We start from the raw sequence: 13073 nt of genomic DNA, 5'->3' as shown, positions 1-13073 counted from the left end.
TACCTAAGAGCTGTAAAGGAGCACTTATTTACATAGCTGCAGAAAAGTTTCTTGTTACTGAATTTCTTTTTTTTTTTAAAGAAATGAGGACTTTAAAGGGTGTCTGTTATCTACAGATTCATTTATCATCTCAGATTACTGCCACGTCTCCTCAAAATGAAGACACTGAAGTTCTCTTACTGCAGGATGTCTGTTTCCATACAGAGATCCATTCAGGTCACTGGAAGTACTGTGTACACAACATACTGATGTTTTGTAGAGGAGATCATTTGTAGAGGGGAATTCTGTTTATTGGACTAACAGTGGAATTTCATTAAGTTCCTGGCAGCAGCATTAGATTCCTCAAAGAGATGGGCCATCTGCGAGACAACTGTGTGAATCCAGAATGCTGTGACAGTCTTTCTCTATGCTTCCAAATATGACTGTGAGCTATGAGAGCTACTCTTACCGCCAGCACAGATGTAATTCCTGTAAGAGCTGTTACTCACTTCTGCTCAGTGAATGCCTATTTGCCAAAGGTCATTCTCATCTGTACGTACCTAAGAATCTTATGCCACATCCCAACACATCTCTGCCAAGAAATCATTGAACTCTAGAGGTTGTTACTAGCAGAAAAAACTTTGTCATTTTCATTGTTTACAAGCCAGCAGCACATGGCTAGAATTTCTAAAAAGACAAAAAGTAAGCAATATGAATAACTTATTGTCATGGTTTAACCCCAATAGGCAGCTGAGCTCCACACAGCCACTCGCTCACTTCCCCTGAGCCCAAATGGTGTGGTGAATCAGAAGGGTAAAAACGAAAAAACTCGCAGGTGGAAATAAAAGCAGTTTAAGAGAAGAAGAAGAAGCAGCCATACACACAGGCAAAACAAAGCAAGGAATTTGTTCACCACTTCCCATGGGCAGGCAGTTGTTCAGCCATCTCCCTGAAAGCCGGGCTCCATCACATCTGACAGTTGCTTGAGAAGACAAACACCATCACTGACAAACAACCCCTCCCTGCCTGCAACTAGATATGCTGAGCATGATGCCATATGGTGTGGGATATCCCTTTGGTTAGCTGGGTCAGCTGTCCTGGCTGTGTCCCTCCCAACTCCCTGTGCACCCCCAGCCTGCTTGCAGGTAGGGTGAGGTGCAGAAAAGGGCTTGACTCTGTGTAAGCCCTGCGAACATCCATCCCTGTGTTATCAACACTGTTTCCAGCACAAAACCACAACATAGCCTCATACCTGCTACTATGAAGAAAATTACCTGTATCCCAGCCCAACCCAGTATACTTACACGCTGCCCATTGTAATTCCTGCATTCAGTCAGTGAAATCTCTTCTGTAGGCTTGTTTACTGTGAAGTCCAAAGCAAAATCTTCAAGTAACTGGGAGACTACAAGTGGCCTTTTCATTTGATGTACCAAATAGGAAGAATTGTTATTCTGTTTAAAATGTTAGTCAACTGCTTTAGTAATATATGGTTGAATAAAACTAGGCACACCATAGAATTTGGGAGTAAGGTATTCTGGTCACCTCTCTGAAAGGACCCACTCTCAGAGATACATAAAGAGGTCATAGCAGCTGTAGACATTTTCTCTTGCTTTTAAATTTTAAGTTCTTTCTTCAAGAAATAATTGGAATTAATAACTGTTATTGTTTTGCTTATTGTTTATGGTACTCAATATGCCATAGTGAAGAGCTTCACCTGATTAAAATAATGTGAGTTGGTTGTGTCATTTCCGTTTTCTTTAGGTTACAGACACTGGCAACTTTATTTCAAAAACTGATTAGTGCTCAGGACCTTGAAACACCTCTTTCAGTCCCACAGGAGTACTTGCTGCCTGTCTCAGAATCTTACAAGTTACTTAGCCTTGAAGAAGAAAGTAACCCTGACTTTTGCAAAACAGGGCAGTCTTACAGTGTATTTTGACCTAGGTATTATCAACATCAGGAGCTCATTTCTTTGGCTAATGTGGCTGGTGCTTTTGATGTCTGCTATCCAGGGAGATCTGTGCTTGCAAGTCAGAGCAGAAACCTTTCTGACACATTCTTGAACAAGGGAAGGTTTCTTAGATGCAATAATCTTGTTACTTTAAGACGTCGTATCATCGTGGATCTCTCTGTCATTTGCACTAAACAGCAGAACTAAAGAAGGATCATAGCTCTCTCTGTAATAAGTTCACCCCTAATGTGGGAGCAGAAGGCATTGAGTCAGGATAATTTTGACATTGTATTAGAGATATTTATGCTAATTACAGTTTTTTACCTCTAAGGTAGATTCACAGTCAACACATTTGTTTTTAGTTAACTAAGATTTAACTTCTTAATTTCAGAGCCTAGTTTGCAGTCTGGAAAGAATATTAGTATATGAAAAATTAAAACTGTGGTCAGATACATGACTAAAATGGAAATATTTTATTTTACAAAACCTGACACCAGAATTTTGTAATAACACTTGACAAAGCTGGAGTGACTTCTGAAAATTACCAACTCTTCAATCAACATCACTATGTATGTCTAAGGAAAAGAAGAGGCGTGTGAAGACTATGAAATAGTACTTATTTTTAATGTACTTGAACCTGTGAATGTAAGCTTCACAATGTCTTCATAATGTTTGGAATTTTAATTAATGTTTAAATATATGGAAACGTATATGGAAATGATCTGATCAAATACTCATTAGCTCCTTTGTGGGTTCCAGATGAGAGAAATCAGAAACTATGGACCTTGATTCTGTAACATGTTAAGTTCATTGGAAACCTCATGTTCATTTTAATTATGGAAAGATCAGGTACTGAGTAAGATGTATTACCAAAGTGTCATGTAATTTATTAATATGTATTCAGATACTCTGATTACAGTAACTGTGGCTGGAGGTGATTTTATCATGTAACACCAGAATAAATATTGTTAAAAGTATATTTTCTTTCCTATTTTCTTTCTTTCTTTTTTTTTTTTACTATTCCATCATATACATACTATTAAACTTTATTCCTTATTGATTCTCATTTATAGAGTGTGATCAGCAGCTATTTGGATTTTTCCTGTTGTAGGCAAATTGCTGTAGTTTAGGTGTGGAAACCTTAAGATGCAGTAATAAATGTTGCTGTGTATTGTCAATCTTCTTCACTGGGCTGTATTCTCTTTGTCTTAAGACTTTATTCATTATTCCTTTCCTTTTTTTAAGCAATTTTCATTATTTTCAATGTACTTTGAGAAGAATTCTGTATTTTATGACCTTTCTAAGGTATCTTCTGTTTCCTTTTAATTTCTGTGATATACTTTTCTGAAAGCTAATACAAAGAGTATTCCAACTTAAGCCATGTCACTGACTTTAGGAGGGATGTCATACTCTCATTTCTGAGTCTAGTGTTTTCCATCCCATTTCTTGCTTAATTTAACCTTCTTAGCTTCTTTAACTGTGCAAAATATTGAGTAGACTTTCTGGGTGTTTGTGGGAATATGTACATGCTTTTCTCAAATAGAAACAGTTTAGAATTTTAAGATGTGCTTAGTTTCTCTGATCTTCTACTTCTTTTCGAGTTTGGACATGAAATCACATGTGCTGTTTTGTTCTTCAGTTACTTAGTGTGTCTTGAAATTTTTCTTAAGTTTTTTAGCTTGTTTTCACCTTTCCTATTGTAATCACATTATATACAGACTTTTAATTTCACTTCTCCTGCTCTTTCACATAATTTGTAAATATATCAAAACAGCAGATAAGGGATTTTGAGATACCATCCTCCAACCTATTTTTTTCAATAAAAATTGATCATTTGATCATACTTCTGCATTTTTTATTAATATTAGAATTTTTTCATGTTGCCTTGTGACTACTTCACTTTTTAAAATTTTTTTGTGCAAGGTTTTGTTCAGTTCCCTCTAAATTCTGTCATTGTGTCACAGCTGTCATCTTGCCTAGTAGTTGTAGGGCAGCATGGGCAGTCTTCCTGGGGTTTTTGGTAGTCTTGGTGGAAATTGAGGCGCTTGAGATTGTTTCATGTGCAAGAAAGGAAGTGTGATGTTCTCCTGTAGCAAACCTTTGTTCTGAGATGCATTAAAATTTCTTTGTTCTTTTGAAAGAAATCATAAGTAAAATCCGCATTATAATGGGAATAGGTAAATAACAGAGAAATTAATCATCTATACTGACAGAAATATGCCATGCATGTTTTCTGTTTCACCTAGCTATATGACTTCCATATAGCTTTTCATATCACATGACAGTGACATAGACTCTTTTACACCCTGTAACCTGCTTTGTGTGTCTGTGAACTGAACTGGAAATGCTAATGATATCAGTGGTTTTAGCAATATCAGCATTTTCAGGAAAAAGTCAAGTAGAAAACTCTTTTTCTGTCCCTCATTTAAGCATTTTTTTTTAGTTTGCTTCGGTTTTTTGATTGTTTGGGGTTTTTTGGTTGGTTGGTTGGTTGGTTTTTGTTTGGTTTTTTGCTTGTTTGTTTGTTTTACTTTGGGTTTTTTTGGGTGTTTTTTTGCAACTACTTGCTAAACTGGTAATTAAAGTTCTGCTTACATTACAGAGGAAGTAGATCCCTTCAACTGCCATCTGGGGAGGACTAGAATAACGTGGTATCGATAGGCATGAGAGAGACAGATTTGTGGCAGTACAGGCTTGAAAGACTGCTCTGCAGTTCATACTCTTTTCTTTATGTTCAGTGCCATCACTGAGAAAATGATGAAGATTGCACGAAACTGAAAATACTGAGGCTGTTATCAATCACGCGGCACAGTCTGTGGCTTACGCACACGCATTGGTGCTGATAGTGCTGTAATTTTTCATGACAGCTACGACTCAGAAAGTTGTAGCTGGTAGGCAAAACGAGAAGAAAATTACAGCCTATGACTGTTACATGTCTGTTGGAATAATTCCAAATACTGTTTCTATGTCTCTTTCATGGGTGGTGGGACCTAAGGAAGTGGAGGAGTTCAGAGAGTTGGGCTTCGTGCTCGTGCTGTGCGCAGTCTGTGACACCTTGCAAGGTAAGCATTTACTTCAGCACTGGATGAAATCTTGGAAACAAGTAAAGGAAGAATGTCTCTTAAATAATCTTGTAGGAAAGGCTCTTGATTTAGTGATGAAGTCTCTTCATGATTGCTTTCTGTTGTCTTACTGCAGGGGATTTTTTGCGTTGTAATGCTAGGGTTGTCTCTAAAACTCAACTACTCTAGGTCTTAGTTCTGCTGTGGTGGATTTCTTTCGCAGTTTAAGGCACATTTTGGAATATGTTATTGACCAGAACAGTTCTCTCAGGAGCATGGAGGAAACTTTTTTCCTGCCTGCTGAAACAAAAAAAAAAAAAAAAAAAAAAAAATGACAACCCCCACCACCCATTGTAAAATTTTAACCTGACATACTTCTATTTCTTTTGCCTTTTTTCAAATCTATTCACAGATGTATAAAAAGGCATTTTCTCAGCCTATAATGAGGCCTATAACCATGTCTCATGGGAGTGTTTTCCTGACAATAGTTGTAGTTATTAGTATCTTGTTCTGTAATTATGGCAAATTTTCCTTCTTATAATGCTGTTAAATCTGCTATTCAGAGTGAAAGTGAAGTCCTTAACCTCTCCTCTGGCCTTGCCTTCAAGTTCCTTTTAACATGAAAAATTGGTGTCAGTGAAAACTTTAATTCACAAATGACATTTGTCCACAGAATTACAGGGCAGTGGGTTGATTAAGTGAGGTTGGCTCTGAAGTAGATTCAGCCACTAGCAGTGTTGACTCCTATTTTGTTTAGTTAACGTGTGAGGTATGAAACAAAGCCCTGCCTTTAACTGCACCAATGCCTTCTCAGAGGTCCAATTATAAGTGTTAATGTTGGCAGGCTTTAAGTGCAAGCGAACTGGTAGCATGAGTAGTTTTGTTATCTGGCTGAAATTGCATGAACCTCCCAGGGTAGATATTTTGAAATTATCTCATGCTTACCTGTTCGAGAAATGTAGTAGGGAATCAAAATAAATCTTTGCTAATTCAGATCTGCTTTACATTTTCCTTTATGGAGAGGGACAACCTTGGAATATTTCCAAATAGATGGATTCACTTTGTGTGTATTTCTATTAGGAATGAATTAAAGCATTCTGAATTTATTTGGACCGAATACTGTATGAAGTTAAAAGAAACAGAGGAGAAGATTATAAAGGATGAAAAACACCTTGAGGAGTTAATGAAGCAAAAAGCAGAAATCCAGGAAGATGCAAAATGTTGGAACAGCAAAGTGAGTCTTGAATATTTATAAACAAGCAAGTAAATGAGTATCTTTTATTGAAAAGTACATGAATGCCTGAATATTTTGTATGTTGAAGAGTTAAGCTCCTCTGTAAGAGTAAAAATATAAATACAGATTTTAAAATAAGAAGCAGTAGATTCTATAGAACTCTCTTGTTCATTATTTTGTTTTACTATTATTTTTCTGCTTTAATTATTAAAAATATCATAAACATCTTACAGTGCCATAAGTGACCTGGATATTTTTCATTGTTGTGTGCATATCTGCCTAATATTTCTTATCTTCTTAAACCATCTGGAATAATGTGTGCAGCGTAAGTGTCCTCTGAAGTCAGCAGATTTTTTAACCTGAGATGGCATGTGATACACTTTTACATCATGCACAGTGATACCATATTTTACTTAGAATTTCCCTGTTTTCTGCTATATTTGCCTATAATTCATTTTGAGATCTGGTACTTTGTAACCTAAAATCTGAACTGGAGTTCCTCACAGTGCCTGACTGTGAGTTTTCAATTAATTGACAGCTCCTGTTGAACCAGTAGAAAATGCCTAGAAAATGCAGATGCCTACAACAGAACCTGTTATTTTTTTACGTGTGTATATATATGTGTATGTATAAAAGTGTGAATCAAGCATGAAATTAATTCTCTTGTACATGCCCAGAGCCATTGTGGATTGTCCCTCTAGATAACTAGGTCCTGCTAAGGACCCAGTGGAATCCAGAATATATATGGAGGATTTCTGCATGTACCAGGCATGCCCAGAATTCAACAAAAAACTCCCCAAAGCATCCCCCCTGCAAAAGCAAAGATACAGTCATATTACAGCCACCAATGGGCATGTTCTTGCCTTTTTTTTTTCCAGCTGTGTATTAAAGGGTTTTTTCTGGTTTTGATGACAGCAATTGCTACCAACAGATATCGAGAACACAACTATATTCAAATAGAGCCTATACTTACAAATAAGCCGGTTTTTTGCCTTTTGTTTTTCTTTCTGCATATGTTTCCATCTGGTTTTGATGACCAGATATACTTCATCAGGTACTACCTGGTTATTAAGACCAAGACAAGACATAGATAGACATGCACAATGGAGATAAGCTGGAGCATGGAAGGTGAGCCAAATTAAGTTTAGCAAAAAGATGATTTTTTATTGCCAATTTCCTTCAGAAACATGGCTAAATCAACGAACTGAATACCTCGTTATAAATAATAGCAGCTATTCAGAAAGCTCAAAGTTATTCTTCTGATCATCATAGAAGTATTTCGGAAGTAATTTAGTTATTTTGGGAATCAGGAAAATATTGGGATTGTTTTCAGTGGCTTCAGTGGGGTTTGAATCAGACCCAAATTACAGCATGACAATTGTCACTTACACCAGGAAGTTTGAAGACAGAATATGTGGTGTGAACTAATGTTTTTCGGCATCGTTTTTCCTTGCTCTTTTTTCTTGTGTTAATTCATGCTGATTTTAAATTTTATATGTGATCTGTTAGGAGTGTTACAACTTTGACACTGTAAGGACAACCCTGAGTTTTCTTTTTATCACACTACTCAGATTTACATTACAAAAGGTATCTGCATGAATTAAACCTATTTTCTGTATCTACATGGGCTTTGTTTCTCAAAGATTAGAAGAAACCCTTCTTATAAAATTGTTCTCATACTTAACTATTACTCTTTTATTCTTTTGTCTTCATTAATTACCTGCACAGTGTGACATTATTTCAAGTAATTCCTGTCAAAATGTTTGCTCTAAAAGCATTGAAAGAGTGAAAAACATTTCTGAATAATGTTTTTCCTATGTACTAGCAATTTAAAAACTAGGACATTTTGCTCATACTTAATCAGTTGGGTTTTTTTTTCCCTGTAGATATATCCAACTCTTTGTCACACTTCACCTGAACTATATTTAGAATCATAGAATGGTTTGGATTGGAAGGGATTTTAAAGACTGTCTAGTTCCAGCCCCCTGCTGAGGGCAGGGACACCTCCTGCTAGTTCAGGTTGCTCAAAGCACCGTTCAACCTGGCCTTGAACATTTCCAGGGTTGGGGCATTTTATTTCTCAGAGTATTTTATGTATTGAGAGGTTTAACAATTTGGGTTTTTATCTCCTCTTTCTAGGTCAGTAAAGGTGCTTCATTGCAGTTTTTTCTCAGATCATGCTTTATAATCTCTAACCATTCAGGTTAGGACTTTCAGCCCCCAACTGTTTAGGAAGGTACAGCCATCCAAGGACAATTGCCAGAATCCTAGAGAAGTACAGCAGAGCTGTGACATTCTGGTCAAGATAACAAGTCACTCCTTAGCTGCTGGGGCACAGTCACAAAGGTTCTTATGTAAGTCTGTTCTTCACCAGATGCTTGAGAGAACAGTGGGAAATTACATTCCATTTCAGGTAAATGCATCCTAATTTTGTCCTGATTTTCCCACATGGATTATTCTCTAAGACTTTTATTATCAACCTTGATACTGCTAGGCCAAACAATATGTTTGTTGTCTGGTCATATTCCAGTTGGACTCTGATCACTGTGTGAATTGTATAGGTAAGTTCTGCTGGGATGTGATGTTGTTTCAACTTCTGCAGGGGAAGGAGAGGGGAGGAAACAAAGTTTATTATGCTTCATGTGAGCAGCTATGCCTTTATCCACCTAAAGCCACTTTAAATGATTTCCTTACCCTCTAGATGGTTGCTTCCCTAACATCCTCATTATTCCTTAAGCTCCAGTGATTGATCCATCATTGATTTGAGCAGGGAAGTTATGGATTCTCCATCCCTGAGAGTGTTCAATGCCAGGTTGGATGGGGCCCCTGAGCCACCTGATCTAGTGGATGGTGTCCCTTCCTCTGGAGAAGGGGGTTGGAAACAGATGATCTTTAAGGTCCCTCCCAACCCAAACAATTCTGTGAATCTATGAATCTCTCCATGATTTTATGAATTAAGAGGGATATTGAGGTAGTAAGGAAAATCTGAGAGAAACTAGAGGTAGTCTGCTTAATTATACACATATGTCCTGTATGAATTAGCAGGCTCTGAGTGTTCCCTTACTGAGACTGTGAAGCCTAAAGATTCTGCTAGGATGCACTGCAAGGGCAGTGCACAAGTGCACACTATAGCATAAAACATCCCTAACTGCTCTTTAATAGTCTTCCTTTTAAATTTATTTTTTAAAATATACTGTTTAATTATGACAAAGAAACATGAGAAATTCGTGTTGCTTACTTTACAAAATATTTTCTATATAGAATATTTGAATAACAAAATAGCAGCCCAAGGAGATGAGAGTGTAAAATGATCAGATGCTGCTTCTGAAATAATAAAAACTGTGGAAGAATCAGTACTTTTTTTTTTCTTTTTTAATATAAATGAAGTAAACATGCTTGCATACATGTGTCTTCTGTGTTGGCCTGAAATAACTTCAGCTTATGCTAAAGGTGTCTTAATGGTTTAATTGTTAATTAGAAATCCATCAAGGTAAGCAATCTACTGGCTATAAATCAAAGGAGTTTTTATATTAATGAAGCATTGGAGAGTTTGGAATGTAAAAATTAAGAACATGAGGGAAAAAAATAGAGAATTTGTGTAAAAAATCAGAAATAGGTAATGCCAGCAATATAAATATAGGAAGAAAACTATTTTTTCACTTAAAACATGTCTATAAATGAACCTTACTTTTATTGTAAGTCTGTATGTAAAATCACGTTTCAATAATTTCAAATTGCTTCAGGCTGAAATTTTTCATCTAATCTTTTGATTTTACTTGAAAGAAAAATAGCTAAAATTATGCAAAAGAAAATACAAGCCTAGAAAATGACAAAGATTCTGAAATTCTTTCTTGTTAACGCAAACCTCAGTCCCCAAAACATTTTAGTAAAAGTTTTTATGATTTTTTTTTTCATATATGGTGGTTATAAACATAGACTCTGAAATACAGTTTTTCTTTATTTTCTGTGAATTCTTGTAAGATGTGCACATATATTTCATAGCTTTTCAGTTTACTGATTCCAAACATCTATACTTTAAACAATATTGTATGTAATATTCTCAGTGCAGAAAAAAAATCCCATTTTTTTCATTTCTTCTTCCTTTGAACTCTACTTGTATGCTGGTTTTATTTACCTGACAGGTTATCATATTTGTCCCCCCAGAAACTTTGGATTTTATCGTCTCAACAAAGTCATTTTGTTTCAACAAAGTCCTCTGAAAAAAAAGAAAAATAATAAATAAAGTTCTTGAAAATAATTAGATTCTTACAAGTTTTGTAGAAATTGGTGGCTGGGTTGAATAAACACATCCAGTTAGCATGAAAACATTCCTTACTAGATCCCAAAAATGCCATACAAGAGGTGTGGTAAAGGGAGGGGATAAAAAGATGAAGGAAAGGAGGAGTTATGTCCATAGACCTTATTAATGGTCCAAGTCAGAGCTCATACCTTAACATACCAACTTAAATCAATGATGGGACACAAATGGGTAATAAACCAGGCTTCAACAGTTCTGATGTTGATGGAACTACTTATTGGGGTTATTAGAACATTTTAGAATTAGTGACAGCTTTCCAAATTTATTATTTTCAATTTCATTGATATCTTTCTTGATTGACAAAATTTTTATTTCATCATACCTATAATAACGGAGAGATCTTACCTGTTTTGGATGTATTAACTGATAAGGTGAAAGAGGAAACTGAGTTTAGTAAGAATATACAGAGAATCCGGATTGAGAGGGGAGTTCTCAGAAAACATATTTGAGAAGTACTGAGACCATCTTGTACACTAAAACTTCACAGAGATCATAGAAAGGCTCGGGACATTCACAAGAGATTGGGCATTCTCTATTTCATATATAATTAGTATTGTTGTGACTGTGTCCTGGTCATTGTCCTTCCACATGTTTGGGAATTCAAGAAGTGCATGTGAAAGTTGAGATTCAAGTCGCAGAGAATGACAAATTATGAAAAGTTCCCAGTAACGAAGGATTCCAGGATCTCTATTTATGTCTTCAAAGATGATCTGAATGCCATCCTTTGAAGAAGAAATATCTTTTTAGACTGCTATTTAGTCTAGTCCCAGGAAATGAGTGTAAAATGAATGTAGTATTCAATTCAGAAGAAATACATTCTACATCTTGCTTTAATGTAAAAACAGGATTTTTAGACTGATACAATCCCAGATTTCTGTTTATTGCTTTCTTATGATAATTTAAGTTAACTCTTAAAAGGACTTTTTGGAATGCTATTTTATGGAACCCCTACATTTTCTCAATTCTACTTTCAAAACCACCAATCCAGCGCGTAACAGATCTTTAGGAAGAAAGCAATTGCTAATTTGTCCTAAAATATGATGTGTACATTCCTCTTACGTGTTACTGAGTGCAAGGACATAGAGAGAGGGTTGTTTGTAGGTCTTTTTATTTGAAAGTCTCCTTTTATCTTTTTTGGAGTTATTGACTGAGTAAGGAATTTGTTTTAAACAAAGGTTATAAACAAATATAGTTGGGGGGTTGCCATTAAGTGCTATGAGAGAGGCAGGATGTTTGGCTCTGCTCAGAAACCTTTAAATTCTTTGGCCTGCCACTAATGTCTTCCTTTGTGTCACTTTTCCTTCATATTATGTTAGACACCTTGGATGAAAGAAGCTGAGGAAAAGCAGTACATTTGACCTGATATTAACTCAATTCCCATGAAGACTGAATATATCTTACTATTAGATCAGGAAATCTCAGGTCCTCCTGCTATGTACAGTTGCTAAATGCATTAAATTGTAGGAAAAGAAAAATTAAACACTTAGAATACTTCTCAAATGGGGACAGAGTTCCTGAGTAAGCTGCAGAAGCTGTGAAAAAAGTTTCAACACCTGTACATGAAGTGGAGCATGAACACATTGCGCCAAAGAACTTGCTTTTCTGCCCGGAATATTTATGTTCTTCCTGCAACCATGCCTAAAGTGCTTTGACTTCTAGAGTCATGGGTAGCTGTATATGCATCAAAACAATTGTGCTGCGCATGAAAGGTATAGGAAGTCAGAATGGAACAAGTATTGTTTGGTTCCTTTCTTTTCTTTCCAGCTTCAGCACACATCTGCTTACTCTGCACTGTTGAGATGAATTACAGTCTTGGCTTTACTGCTTTGAAATTTAAGTCTTTTTATAACCACAGACATTTTGGAAGGAATCTGTGAAGCTGTTTAGTCATTGCCTTCCCCAAAAGAACATTGGCTTTGCTCTTACACACTTTAAGAAACAAACAGAAGAATTTTTTAGGGTTTTCCACGTTGACTCTTTCAAAACTTCCCTAGGAAAAGTGAGTAGTTAATTGTCCAGTGACCTTTTGTCAGTATTTTAGGATATGTGTGATGTTCTTCAGGTAATTTTTTTCACATAGAAAATTCTTTTTCCTGCATAGTCCTTATTATGACCTGCCTCTAGGCAGAGTAACTGAGGCTCTTGTTAATAGATCCCTTGGGATGGATTAGAGTGAAACAAAATTGAATTATTGCTCACTTGATGATGTGGAAACTGCAGGGAAGCACCAGTGGTGTAGTGGTATCATGCAAGGTTCCCATTCTTGTGACCTGGGTTCGATTCCCAGCTGGTGCATGGAAAACCCCCATTGCCAATGTGTGTAGTGCCTATACTACAGATTAGGTGTATTCCATCAAGAGACCTATAGGCAATGTGTTTTGTTCTCTTCCTCTGTGCTTTTTGCTGCTTGAATTTTGGGCAGGGTAATTAAGCTGCTGTGGGATTGCACCCTCTTACAGCTATTTCAAGGACTATTTATACTGTAAGACTGTATATTTAGCAACCAGCAGTTCATATGCCCTGCAAATG

At 36.3% G+C, this 13073-nt stretch overlaps 1 non-coding gene across 1 annotated transcript; it reads left to right on the top strand.

Annotated features, from left to right (window-relative positions):
* Positions 1–12768: 12768 nt before the first annotated feature.
* TRNAG-CCC lies at positions 12769–12839 on the top strand. The gene has a single exon. It is a non-coding gene; the product is annotated as a tRNA-Gly (tRNA).
* The last annotated feature ends 234 nt before the right edge of the window (positions 12840–13073 follow it).

The sequence above is a fragment of the Corvus brachyrhynchos genome, unplaced genomic scaffold (assembly GCF_000691975.1).
Source record: "Corvus brachyrhynchos isolate BGI_N302 unplaced genomic scaffold, ASM69197v1 scaffold60, whole genome shotgun sequence".
NCBI classification, from domain to species: Eukaryota; Metazoa; Chordata; class Aves; order Passeriformes; family Corvidae; genus Corvus; species Corvus brachyrhynchos.
The sequence above is the reverse complement of the archived record's forward strand: the minus strand, read 5'-3'. Positions and strand labels throughout refer to the sequence as shown.